Here is a 14,239-nt window from a genome sequence, read left to right as displayed (position 1 = left end):
AAAATAGCAAAGGAAAAATAATTGTAGACTCCTAGAAGAGTTGAGTCATGAATATAGAGGTGTCACAGTGAGGGGTGTGGCGCAGAGATTGAGAGGGAGAAATAGTATTCATTGGGGAAAATGATGAGGGCTTCAAGCAGAAGGTGGCATTTGGGGACAGGCCTTGGAAGGACAAATGGACTTGGGTAGGCATGTTCTTGGGATCAAGGACTCAGCAACATCCCAAAAGGTCCTCTGCTTGGAGGGGAAAATAGGGACCAGGAGGACAAAACAGCAGATCTTAGAGAATAGAGACTACTCAAAAGGAATAAAAAGAAACAAAGACCTAAAAGTGAATCTTGCTGTTGTCCCTTTTAGTTATCTAGGAGGGTGTGTTAGTTTCCTATTGCTGCTGTAACAAATTACCACAAAATGAATAGCTTAAAGCAACACAAATTTGTTATCTTAAAGTTCTGGAGATCAGAAGTTTGACAAGGGTCTCACGGGGTTAAAATCAACTGACTGATTGGCAGGACTGTGGAAATGGGGAGAATCCATTTCCTTGCCTTTTCCATCTGCCAGAGGCAACCCCATTCCTTGGCATGTGGCTCCCTCCTATCTTCAAAGCCAGCAATGATTGAATCACTATTCACATAGAATCACTTCAGCTTCTGCTTCTATTGTCACACCTCCCTCTCTGACTCTGATTCCTCTTTGGCCTCCATCTTCCACTTTTAAAGATCCTTGTGATTACACTGGACCCACCAGGATAATCAATCAGCTCATTAACAACCTTGATTCCCCTTTGTTATATAACAGAACACAGTCACAGGTTCCAGAGATTAGGATGTGAATATCTTTGAGGGTCCATTACTCTTCCAACGGAGGGGATAAAGGAATAAATATGAACCCTTTCCAAGCCCGTCCATGCTCTCTGAATGTCCCAGCCTCCACTGTTGAGGAAGGTCTTGCTGTCCACGTGTATTTCCTTGTCCAGGGCCATCTGGTTGCATATCCTGCCTGCTGCAGCCTCACAGGTGGGTTGGGGGCAGTGACACTGTGCAATGATGCTGTGTGCAACTTCGGGACTCCTCACTGCCCTTCTGTAGCTTTCCCACATTGGGCCTTCTCCAGCTCCTGTCCTTGGGCATCCTCCAAAGAAGGGAAGGGGGTTCCTTTCCTCAAACTCCCTTCTGTGTAAGGGAAACTAAACACGAAGTCATACTGGTACTCTATGTCCACAGAGGACTCTACTCAAATCTGTGTCTCATGGAAGGAAGCACGAAATCAAACATATGTGGTAATACTAAAAACCACTGAACTGTACACTTTCAATTTAATTTCTTTGGGGGCCACACCACATGGCTTAGTTCACCGACCAGGGATCAAACCCAGGCCTCCAGCAGTGAAAGCGCTGAGTCCTAACCACTGGACCGCCGGGGAATTCCTGAAAATTTTATAGTGTGTGAACTGCAAATCAGTTTTAAAAAATAGTGTTACTGGGAGTTCCCTGGCGGTCCAGTGGTTAGGACTCGGCAGTTTCACTGCCAGGGGCCCAGGTTCAATCCTTGGTCAGGGAACTAAGATCCTGCAAGCCACATGGCACAGCCAAAAAAAAGAAAAAATAGTGTTACCAAAAAGTCTGTGGCAAGATTACTCATTCCTTCATTAATTCATTGATTTACTAATATACTCACTGATTCTGCATATGTTTATTGAGTGCTTACTAAATGTGAGTGCCAGCTCCATCAGTGCATGCTCTCTCTGGTAACCATCTTTTTGATGCCAACTCAGCTCACCAACTGCCTTCCCTGAGAATCCCCTTTCCCCCATCCAGCTACACAGCTGGAGCCCTGGGGCCCTGGAAGCCATGTTTATCTGACTTGACTCTAACCCCTTAACCCCAGCTGACTGGACTCAGGCTGGGCCAGTCAGATTTCTCTCCCATGAAACTGGGACTTAGTTTTGGCCCTCTTCTCTCCACACGTACCATACCATCCCTCAAAGCTACCACCCTTCCCCATGCCTTCATCTCTATTATAATGACTCCCACACCTATATCACCAGACCAGCCTCTGGAGCTCCACAGGTGTCCATCCAACCGGCCCCTGGGCAGCTCCACTTGGATGTCCCACAGGCACATCAAACTCTATCTGATCCTTCATTTCACTCACATCAGGGGCTGCTTTCTATTCTCTTTTCCAGACAGGAGCTAACATCCCAATCAAAGCCTCTAGGTCCTGAGGCAGGGACTGTGTCCTGGATTTCTTTGTGTCTTCCACAGCATCTGGCACAAAAACTCACACTTGGTAAACACTGATTAGTTAGTGGGTTGAGTTTGGGCTACCTTACCCAAATCAATTATAGGTTCATTTTAGCAAAGTCTGCAAGCAGATATTGTCAGAGTAGAATTGCTTTGGTGATTGGCAGAGTAACGTTTTAGATTTTTTTAGCTAAGTCAATATACTAAAAATAACTCCCAGAGTTCCCAATTGCTTTGGGACATGATGTGATTTATCAAAATTCCCAGCCCAAGGAGGAGAGAGGGAGAGTGAAGTCCTTGCCTCCAGTGTTTGGGAAAGTCATAGGCACCCAACGGCTTAAAGCCACATTTATCTGTGGAGTTCTGGGGCCGAGTGCATTGCCATTGTCTGCTTTTACCATGACAGAGAAAAAAGAGTTAGCATTACTGAGCCCTTGCTGCGTGCTGGTTACTTAACCTATGTCTACATCGCTGTTATGGGCTAAGTTGTGTGCCCCCCAAATTCCTATGCTGAAGTCTTTATGCCCAGTACCTTGAAATGAGACTGTATTTGGAGATAGGGCCTTTAAAGAGGTAATTAAGTTAAAATGAGGTCATATGGGTGAGCCCTAATCCAATATAACTGGCGTCCTTATAAGAAGAGATTAGGACGGAGACACACACTGAGGAAAGGCCATGTGAAGACATAGGAGGAAGATGGCCATCAATAAGCCAAGGAGAGAGCCCTTAAAAGCAATCAATCCTACAGAAAATTTGATTTCAGACTTCTAGCCTCCAGAATTATGAGAAAATAAATTTGTTGTTTAAGCCACCCAGTTTGTGCTACTTTATGTCAGCCCAAGCAAATTAATAGTCCCATTTAATCCTGTTATCAATCTAAAAAATAAATTATTAGCTCCATTTTATAGATAAGGAAACTGAGGCAAGGAGAAGTGAAATGACTTCCCCCATCTTCCAGCCCACAAGTGACAGGGTGGGATGGGAGCCTAGGTTTACCCAACATAGAGACCCCATGGTAACCAATGTCTTTCATTCTCAGGGCTCTGGGCCACTCAGAGATCTGACAAAACTGTGGTGTGCTCCCACTGACCTTTCCTCTCTCCTTGACCTTTGAGGGTTCCCTTGATGTCTCCCTCTCTCTGAGCACCACAGCCTAACCTCAGCCATTGTCAATGACTTCCTGGCACAATTAGCTCCTTGGTTTCATTCAAGACACTCAGAAATCTTTGAGTGCCCTTGTGTAGATGCTCTTTCTTGAAACCCTAACATTTTAGGGTCTGTCTCACCCCAATATCACCACCTAGAGTTAGTGGAGGGGGGGGTCTCTCCACTACTGTCCTCATCTAGAAAGCGAGCCAGAGGGCAGGACAATTGTCCAAGCAGAGCACTGTACCAGTCCGACCTCAGGGCGGTTCCCATGCATCATTTTACTTAATCCTCACAACAAACCTGAGTTAGGCATTCCTATCATCTTCATTTTACAGATGAGAAAACAGAGGCACCAAGCAATTAAGAAACTTGCCCAATACCACATAGTGACACTTGACCTTCCTAGGAGTCAGGGAAGGCCTCCTTGAGAAAGCACATTTGAGCTGAGAGAGGACTAGAAAATGGAAGAACAGCATGTGCAAAGATCCAATGGCAGGATGGAGCCTTTGCGTTTGAGGCGCTAAGGGAAGAGCATGTGGCTGAAGCCCAGAGTAAGAGGAGCGAAGGGTAAGATGAGGCAGGGGCTATGCTAGGCAGGGCCTCGGAGGCCTCGCTGAAGGTTTGGGTCTATGTCATAAGAGCAACAGGAAGCCATCAGGTTTTAACCAAGGAGATGACGGAATCAGGTTTGCAGTTTGAAAAAACTCTTCCTGAGGACAGTGTAGATAAAAGATTACAGGGAGAGTGTAGGGAGACCATTAGGGTCCTGGCAGTAATCCAGGTTAACAGGTATTAGGACAATAGCAGTGGAGGTAGGAGTGTAGATGGAGGGACTTCCCTGGTGGTCCAGTGGTTAGGACTCTGTGCTTCCACTGCAGGGGGCACGGGTTCAATCCCCGGTTGGGGATCTAAGATCCTGCATGCCACATGGCACAGTCAGAAAAATAAAAGAAAAAAAAAAAGGAATGGAGAGGGAAATAAATAAATGCTTTTAAGAGCCCTTTAAGAGGGAAAGTGACAGCATTTGGTGATAGATTGGACACAGGGTGAGGCAGAAGTTGAGGTCCCATGTTTCTGGCTGGTACAACTAGCTGGTCAGTACATAGTTCATTCAGACAGGGAACATTGGACAAAGAAAAGGTGTGGGAGAAACTGTGTGTTCAGCCTTAGGTATGCTGAATTTGAGGTAAGACACTCAAGTGGAACTATCCAATTAGCAGTGGGGTATGCAGGTTTGAAGGTCAAAAAGGATGTATGGCCTGGATATGACTATCTGGGAGTCGCATCCAGGACCAGTCTATCTACATGGGCATGGGTAGGCACATTAGTGCCCCAATACTCTTAGGGCTCCTCAAAAAAAAAAAAGCTTTAATCTCCTTTAAATCAGATAAAAAAATTATTTTATTTTATTTTTTAAAGACACTTCTGGGCTTCCCTGGTGGCGCAGTGGTTGAGAGTCCGCCTGCCGATGCAGGGGACACAGGTTCGTGCCCTGGTCCAGGAAGGTCTCACATGCCGTGGAGCGTCTAGGCCCGTGAGCCATGGCCGCTGAGCCTGCGCGTCCGGAGCCTGTGCTCCGCAACGGGAGAGGCCACAACAGTGAGAGGCCCGCGCACCACAAAAAAAAAAAAAAAAAAAGAAGACACTTCTATTTCCTTTTTTTCCTTCTTTTGGCTGCCTTGGGTCTTCTTTGCTGCGCGTGGGCTTTCTCTAGTTGCAGCAAGCGGGGGCTACTCTTTGTTGTGGTGCGCAGGCTTCTCACTGCGGTGGCTGCTCTTGTTGCGAAGCACGGGCTCTAGGTGCGTGGGCTTCAGTAGTTGTGGCACGTGGGCTCAGTAGTTGTGGCTCACGGGCTCTAGAGCACAGGCTCAGTAGTTGTGGCGCATGGGCTTAGTTGCTCCGCGGCATGTGGGATTTTCCTGGACCAGGGCTTGAACCCGTGTCCCCTGCATTGGCAGGCAGATTGCCAACCACTGCACTACCAGGGAAGTCCCAGAAAAAAAGTTTAATAAAGATGTTTTAATAGATAATATTAATATATTCATCTTTACACCAATGCAGTCATAAAACATAATTAAAAAAGAAATTGTTCTGTAGGAAGGGGCCCAGAAAAGTCGTAATGCTGCCCTGGTTATATTAGTAAGGATGCTTTCTACCACAAAATATCAGAAAGCCCACTCTCAATAGCTTCAGCAGTGACAATATTTAATTTCCCTTGTTCAGCATTAGGGTGGCCTCCAGGGATGGCAGGGCACTCATGCCCTCAAGGACAAAGACTCCTTCCAGCTCTCCACTCTGCCATCCCTGCTGTTGGCTCCATTCTCAGCTTAGGAGCACACCAGCTTCAGTAGGTCCAGGACATATCTAGACTTGACAACATTCCCAGGAAGAGAGCCACTAGTAATGTAGCTTCCAGTGATTCTCTCCTAGGAGTGAGAAAACCTTTCCCAGAAGCCCCCCAGCAAATGTCCTCTTAGTCTCACTGGGTATAACCCCATTCCTAAACCAGTTACTGGCAAGAAGGAAGGAATTTATACCATGGGCTCAGACAATCATCTGGGGTGCGTCAGAGGTTAGGGAGTCTTCTAGACTCCCTTCTCTAGAAGTCTTCCTCCAGGAGGTGGGACCTGAAGCCAAAAGCAAGGATGAGCTCACCCAGGGAAGAGTGTTCAGAAAGAGAAGCACAGAGGACGTAGGAGCTTCAGCATTTCCATCTACTGAGGGCTAAAGGAGCAAAGGTTGAATCAGTTCCTGCTACAGAGGGGCTTCCTGTCTGATGGAAGAGACGCATCATTAAACACAGTTGCAAGTGGACTGGAATGTGAGAGCAGACTGGGTTGGAGGCCCAGCTGTGTACATATGTGACTAGGTAGGTTTCTTAAGCTTTCTGCCTCAGTTTCCTTTTTGTATAGTACCGTACACATAGTAGATATCAAATAAACGCAGCCATCATGGTTTTATTATCATCCACATTATTATATATAGGTGGCAGGAAGCCATTGGGAGCGAATTAACGGCAGATTTGTGTCTAGGTTAGATGGCTTAGGCAGGTTGTGGTCTGTCCCCACTCTGGGTTTCCTCTTCACTAGGTCACTGTGAACAACTCACTGAGTTTCCCTCTGGCTGCCCCCAAGGCTGAACCCCACCAGAACCCTCCAGGCCCCAGCAGCATCTCCATAAAATCTGTGTGTTGGTTTTAGCTGCACTCCTGTGCCTTGGAATCAGGATAAATTACTGTCCCTCCTTTCACCCCTGTCTGCTTACATTGTTGCCACTCAAAGAAATTAATCAGGTTTATTAAGCATGACCTCTCTTTTGTAAGCCCTGCTCTGGGTCACCCGATATGTACCTGTCTGCTGCTCTCCTAGCTCAGTTCCAGTTGGAGGGGCCTCAACCTTTCTCAGTGCTCTGGTGGGAGCACTGACAGGCGGCCGAGTGGCCGCATCTTTTGTTATTTGCAGAGACTGTTGTAAAGGGCTGGATTGGACAAAGACAGGACGCTCTGCTGTAGTGAGCACAAGGCCCTTTGTTGCCATGGCTGTGGAAGAAATAGGAACAAAAGGGATAAACGTTGCATCCAAATATGCTAATAATTAACACTTAACACCATGGATATAAAAAGCATTTAATACTAAATTACTATGATCATAATAGCTATTCTTTATTCAGCCCTACTCCATATGGCATCATGGCTTGGTAGTTAAGTACATGTGAACTGGAGCCTGACTGCCTGGGTCCAAATCCTGGCTCTGCTATTTACCAGCGTGGGCAAGTTACTCATGCTCTTTGAGTCTCAGTTTTGTATCTATAAAGCACGGACAATGGAAGTACACAACTCATAGGGTTATGTGAGTTCATATTATGCTTATAAAGCACTTAAACATGACCTACCACATAATAAGCACTCAATAAATATTATATTTTTATTTACATTGGTCAGCAAATTTAGACCTCAAAGCAAACATATGACGTAGACATTATCATCATTATTATTATTATCCCTATTTATCAATTGAGGAAATCAAGACTCAGAGAGGTTGAGTAACTTTCCCAAGGTTACCCAGCAAGAAAGTAACAGAATCCAATTCTGACTGACCCTAAAGTCTTGTGCTTTCCACTGCACCAGGTCACTGTCTTCCATGAGCTCCTGGCAAGAGGTCCCACATCAATGTGATGGTACAGTATTAGTGACTTTCACAAATTCCTCTTCCCTTTCGTCACAGTTGGAACAAACTAGGTATTTTCAGAATGAAGGAAAGAGGAATCCTGTGGACAAGGCAGCTTAAGCAAGGTTTCTCTCCTCTCTGCCCCTGCTTTACACCCAGATCCTCAGCCTTCCCTAGAATGTACAAGGCCCAGTTCTCTAGTGGAAGCTGGAAGGTCAGCTAGGGAAGAGCAGAGACATGGCCCAACTCTGGGTAAGACTTGCTCAAGTACCACCCATCTGATGGCTTGGCTGGCAGAGTGGAGCCACAGGGAAGAACCTGGCCATGGGGTACCAGGCCACACCAGTGCCAGGGGCTGGCAGGTTTGAGGCCAAGATGATCCAGGACAGATCTTGCACCCTAAAAATCTTTGGACATCACCAATAAAATAAAGTAAAACAGCACAGCCCAAAGCACCTTCCTGCCAGGGAACTAAAATTCTTGAAGGATGCCTGCATTTTGTTTTTTTAATGTAAAGGAATCCCAGAGTCTGGCTTATCACACCTCCTGTGGAGCGGATATCTGGCTGCCAGACCAATAAGTGTTCATCAGGGCTCTGACCACTGCACAGCCTAGTCAGGCCTCTGCCCATTCTTCCACACAACCAAAGTCAGGCCTCTGCTCATGCTTCTACACAACCAACTCTTGTTTTGTATTCAAAAGCAGTTCAATTCCTAAACAACCATCTGGGCAAAAATAAAACTCAGCCTTACAAATATCTCTGGGAAAGAGGGGCAGTTGGCTATCTCATTAATTGCATCACTCACTGAGCCTAAACTCTGGGCGAGGCACTGTACTTACCATGACCCTTGTCACATCCCCTCCCATCCCCCCACCCCTCACTTATCTCTTGAGTTTATGGCTAGCTCCTGATGGCCCCTCCCCTGTGCTTCTCTCATGTCCAGATGTCCATTTGCAATCAGATAAGGCCTGGTTGGGTTCATCCTGGACTCTGGGAAACAGCCCTGGCTTCTCGATGAATATACAGCCTGGTGTCAGGATAACAGCCTGTGAAGGGGCCTCCCTGGAGTCCCAAGGCTATGCCCACACCTAGTTCAAGACAGCAGAGACTTCTCTGATGTGGACAGGCAAGCTGTCAATGCTATGTGGATCCCCTACCTCCCACTCAGGCCCTGATCACAGACCCTCTTCCTCAACCCTTTCTACCCACACCTGCCTCTTGCCTCCTACTCACACTCCTAGGGCTCTCAAATGGTGACCAGAGAAGGAAGGAAATGGCCAGGCTAAAGATTCAGTGAAAATAGCTGAAGCTTTGTACTTGGACAGATAAGGGTTTGAATTTCACCATATTACTTAACAGCTGCGTGACTTGGTCTGGTTACTTGAGTCTGGTCTCTTGAGTCTCAGTTTTCTAATCTCTGAAAGGAAAACAATCTTCTGTACTCTTAGGGTTTCTGTGAGGATTAGAAAAGATATGTATAAGTATGTTATACCCAGCAGCACTGAATAAATGGTAGACATTGTCAGACATAAGTTGGTCTCTTTATATTCCTTTAAAGTATATATAATTTCTCTCCCTAAACTCTTACAACCACCAGGCTACAGGGTCAGCCCACCAGTGGTGTTGCTGCAAGGAGCTTGGCTGGGGTGGAGCCAGCTCTTCTGTTGGGCCTGGACCTTAGTCTAGTGCATTGGTGGGGGTTTCAGTCCCTCTGTCCATGGTTCAGTGACCAATCCTCCTGATTTGCCTGGGATTGTCCCAGATTTACAACTAAAATTTCCACATCCTGGGAGCACAGGCAGTTCAGTCTTGGGAAAACTGGTATGATCGGTCACCCTATCAAGCCAGCTGACCCACAGCAGATGGAGAACGTGTCAGACCCAGGAAGTAGCTGGGCTTCCCATAACCTTTCCCAGTTTGCTGGATGGATGGGCCAGGCTGGGCATCATATCTGCCCTTCCTTCTGGGTTCCCAGCCAAGACCTGGTTAAGTTGAGGCCAAGGGTGACACCCAGAGGTCATGTGAAAAACTGCAGTCTGATAATCACCCACCTGGCCCTTGAGGCCTTCGCTTGTTCATTAGTAAATATTTATTGAGCTCTCAACACATACCAACCCTTGTGTTAGGCACTGGGCATAAGTCTCAGGGTCTTGGAAGGCATCCTCAAACAAGTTAAATTTATGCTGAGACCTACTTATTGAGAAGGTGTTTGCCAGGTCAAGGCAGGAGGGAAAGAGAGAGTATTCCAGGCAGGAAGGAACAGCAAAGACAAAAACTCTGAGTGGGAAGGAGCATAAAACATTCAAGAAACTAATTACAGTACGAAGGAAGGGGTTAGTAGTGACAACAGTTGGTGACTAACAATTGTTAGTGGTGACAGCAGTTAGGGTGCCAAGGCCTAATCAGCCAGGGGAGATTTATTCGTCTTTACCCTAAGTGCAATCAGAACTTAGTGAAGGGTTTTAAGCAGGACTGTAACATAATCAGATCTGCATTTTTCAAAGCTCACTCTGGCTACAGGGTGGAGACTGGTTTGGAGAGTAGTAAGTCTAAAGCCAAGGAGGCAAGTAGAAGGTCATTGCAGTGTCCAGGTGGTACACAGTGAGGACCTGGACTTGGGTAGTGTGGGGAGATGATGAGAGATGTGATGGTTTGAGAGACATTATGGAGACAGAACGGGCAGGAACATGGTGATTGACTGGAGGTGAAGGTTGAGGGACAGTGAGGTTCAAAAATGACTTGCAGGTTTCTGGCTAGGACCACTGGACAGCAGTGGAACAGCTGTTGAGAAGGGAGCACCAGAAGGAGGATGATGTTGGGCACGTTGAATCTGAGGTGCCTGTGGGACATGCATGCACATCAAGATGGCAAATAAGCAGGTGGATAAAGATTAGGAAGAAGGAAATAATGTGGGGGTCATCTGCATGCAGATGGTAACTGAAGCCCTAAGCAGCACCAACATTCACAAGTGGGCAGAGGAAGACCAGGCAAATACGGTATTATAAAAGCCAGGGCAAGGGCTTCCCTGGTGGCGCAGTGGTTGGGAGTTCGCCTGCCGATGCAGGTGGCGCGGGTTCGTGCCCTGGTCTGGGATGATCCCGCGTGCCACGGAGCGGCTGGGCCCATGGGCCATGGCCGCTGAGCCTGCGTGTCCGGAGCCTGTGCTCCGCAACGGGAGAGGCCACAACAGTGAGAGGCCCGCGTACCGCAAAAAATAAACCAAAAACAAACAAACAAACAAACAAAAAAGCCAGGGCAAGAGTGTTTCAGAAAGGAGAGAGCAGTCAACCTCTCCTTAGATCCTTTTAAAGTGAAGTGGTGGAGAGAAGCCAAGTTAGAGTGAGTTGTGCTGTAAGTAGGAGGTGAAGAGGTGGAGAAAACAACTGTAGACAACTCTTCCAGTAAATTTGGCTAAACTATCAAAGTTATCAGTGAGAGTGTAATTAGGTACAACTTTTTTGAATGGCAATTAGGCAGAATTTATGAAAATTAAAAATACACACAGGCTTTACCCCAACAATTCTACTTCCAAGAAGTTAGCCTACAAATGTACTTCACCGATGCACAAAGACTTACAGAGAGGATGTTTACTGTGGCATTTTATAAAGAGCTAAAGTGAAATACAATTTGCATACTCAACAGGAGGCTGGTTAAATTAGCTATAAAACAACCACACAACAGGATATTATATATCTGTTAAAAAGAACATGCTGGGGGTGGATGAATCGGGAGATTGGGATTGACATATATACACTAATGTATAAAATAGATAACTAATAAGAACCTGCTGTATAAAAAAATAAATTAAATTAAATTTAAAAAAAATAACATGCTAGATTTATATGTATTGAAATGGATGCATCAAGATTGGATGCATCAGGACTTCCCTGGTGGTGCGGTGGTTGGGAGCCCGCCTGCCAAAGCAGGGGACACGGGTTCATGCCCCAGTCCGGAAGGATCCCACATGCCATGGAGCAGCTGGGCCCGTGAGCCATGGCCGCTAAGCCTGCGCGTCCGGAGGCTGTGCTCCGCAACAGGAGAGGCCACAGCAGTGAGAGGCCCACGTACCGCAAAAAAAAAAAAAAAAAAAAAAAAAAAAAGGCACTTTCACTGCCCTGGGCCTGGCTGGCTTCAATCACTGGCTGGGGAACTAAGATCCCACAAGCTGAGCAGCGCCAGCGGTGGGCGGGGAGCTAAGAGAATAAATGCACTATAATGGTTAAGGACTAAAAACTAAAAACTAAGCCAGATTTGAAATTCCATCCTCTCCATTTACCAGCTGTCTGCCTTGTGCAAATTATTTAACTCTTCTTTGCCTCAGTCTCCCCGTCTACAAAGTGGACATGATTATAGTATTTTTGTTTAATGAGTTAATGTATGTTAAGCATAGAAGTCTTTGTTCTTATTACAAATAGCCATTATCCATAATTAAATTAAAAGTAGGGGCAATGCCAAGTATGTGTGTGTGTTCTTAGCAGATAGCAAAGCTCCCCAATCGTAGTATGAGTAAAACAAATATTTATTAAATAAATGAAATACTAGAAAGAAAAAAGTACTCGGAAAATCATTTTTTGTTCTCAGACACTTTTTTTTACTTTGTATATGTTAGTTCCATGAAATAAAATGTTAAATTTTAAAAAAACGTGGTATATGGGACTTCCCTGGTGGCACAGTGGATAAGACTCCGTGCTCCCACTGCAGGGGCCTGGATTTGATCCCTGGTCAGGGAACTAGATCTCACATGCATGTCGCAACTAAGGAGCCCTGGAGCCGCAACAAAGGAGCCCGCCTGCCACAACTAAGACCCGGTGCAACCAAATAAATAAATACCTTTTTTTAAAAATGTGGAATATTAACCATAAAAATAATGAAATATTGCCATTTGCAGCAACATGGGTGTACCTAGAGAATATCACACTAAGTGAAGTAAGTTAGACAGAGAAAGATAAATATATATTACTTATATGTGGAATCTAAAATAACACAAATGATTATATATATACAAAACAGAAACAGACTCACAGACATAGGAGACAAACTTATGGTTACCAAAGGGGAAAGGGACGGGGGTCGAGGAGCGAATAAATTAGGAGTGTGGGATTAACAGATACAAACTACTATACATAAAATAAATGAGCAACAAGAATTTACTGTATAGCACAGGGAACTATATTCAATATCTTGTAGTAACCTATGAAGGAAAATAATCTGAAAAAAATATATATATATATAACTGAATCACTTTGCTGTACACATGAAACTAGCACAATATTGTAAATCAACTATACTTTAATTTTTTTAAATCCTTATTTTTATAAGTTTGGCTGCGAAGGGTAGGAGAATTATACAAAAATAGTTGTAGAAGTAAGCAGGATAAAGGGAGGGCTTTTTGGTTTGTCTTTTTTTTTAAGATGAGAGAGACCTGATGATCTCTCTTAAAAGGGACAGAATGAAGATATATAGGAGAGGAAAATCAGTAAAGCAGGGCTTCCCTGGTGGCGCAGTGGTTGAGAGTCCGCCTGCCGATGCAGGGGACGCAGGTTCGTGCCCCAGTCCGGGAGGATCCCACATGCTGTGGAGCGGCTGGGCCCGTGAGCCATGGCCGCTGAGCCTGCACGTCTGGAGCCAGTGCTCCGCAACGGGAGAGGCCACAACAGTGAAAGGCCCGCGTACCGCAAAAAAAAAAAATAATAATAAGAAAAGGGTCAACTGTACTAACAACTGCCAATCAACTACACTTGCTCTCACCTCCACACCTTTGTATAAGCCGTGTCCTGCACCTGGAATACTTCACTCCCAACCTCCAACACATAAAGGTACCCCTCACCTTGTCAATTCCTACTCAAACTTCTGGTCTCAGCTTCTCCTGGGAAGCCTTCCCTAGTCCTCCAGACAATGTTAGAAGCAACAGCCTCTTCACTGGCCTCCCCATTCTGCCCTTGCTCCCCTCCATCCTACTATCAACTCAGCAGCCAGCGAGGTTCAATAGAAATGTGGATTCTGATCCGGTCAACCGTCAGCTTAAACCCTCCAGTGGCTTCCTATCTTGTTCAGAGTAAAAGCCAAAGTTTGCCTTATGGCTACTATTCCCCCTTCTCCCTATCCTATTCCAGATGCACTGGCCTTTTGATCCAATACACCAGCCCCATTCCTGCCTCAGGGCCTTTACATTTGTTCCTCTTGCCCCCTCACTTCCTTCAGGAATTAACTCAAAAGTCACCTTCTCGCAATTCTGACATATACTACAACATGGATGAAACTTACAGGCATTATGCTAAGTGAAATAGGCCAGTCACACACACACACACACACACACACACACACACACACTGCATGATTTCACTTACATGAGGTACCTAGAGTAGTCAAAATCATAACAGAGACAGAAAATAGAACAGTGGTTGCCAGCGGCGGGGGGAGGGGAGAGTGGCGAGCTATCTCAAGGGTACAGTGTCAGCTGTGGAGGAAGGGTTCAGCATATGGATGAAGTGATGGTTGCGCGGCATGAATGTACTTAATACCACTGAACTGTACCTTAAAAATGTAACGTGGTGAATATTATGTGTGTTTTACCACACACACACACACAAAGTCACCTTCTCTGAGGTCTTCCAGGTCACTCCTTATAAAAAGTCAAGGGCTCAAGGAGAAGAACGGAACCACGTGGAGGTACGGCAGTGG

The 14,239-nt window shown here is 45.7% G+C and overlaps 1 long non-coding RNA gene across 2 annotated transcripts; it reads right to left on the bottom strand.

The window, feature by feature from the left end:
• Nucleotides 1-6,646: 6,646 nt before the first annotated feature.
• LOC308612960 lies at nt 6,647-14,239 on the bottom strand. 2 transcript variants are annotated; one of them, XR_014015188.1, is made up of 3 exons: nt 14,155-14,239; nt 8,903-9,011; nt 6,647-6,929 (listed from the first exon to the last, which is right to left on the bottom strand). It is a non-coding gene; the product is annotated as an uncharacterized lncRNA (long non-coding RNA). The 2 variants fall into 2 exon arrangements; XR_014015189.1 differs by lacking the exon at nt 6,647-6,929 and adding an exon at nt 7,495-7,624.

This window comes from Mesoplodon bidens (assembly GCF_964165515.1).
Source record: "Mesoplodon bidens genome assembly, chromosome: 2".
Lineage (NCBI taxonomy): Eukaryota > Metazoa > Chordata > Mammalia > Artiodactyla > Ziphiidae > Mesoplodon > Mesoplodon bidens.
This window is presented reverse-complemented; position numbering and strand designations above follow the sequence as displayed.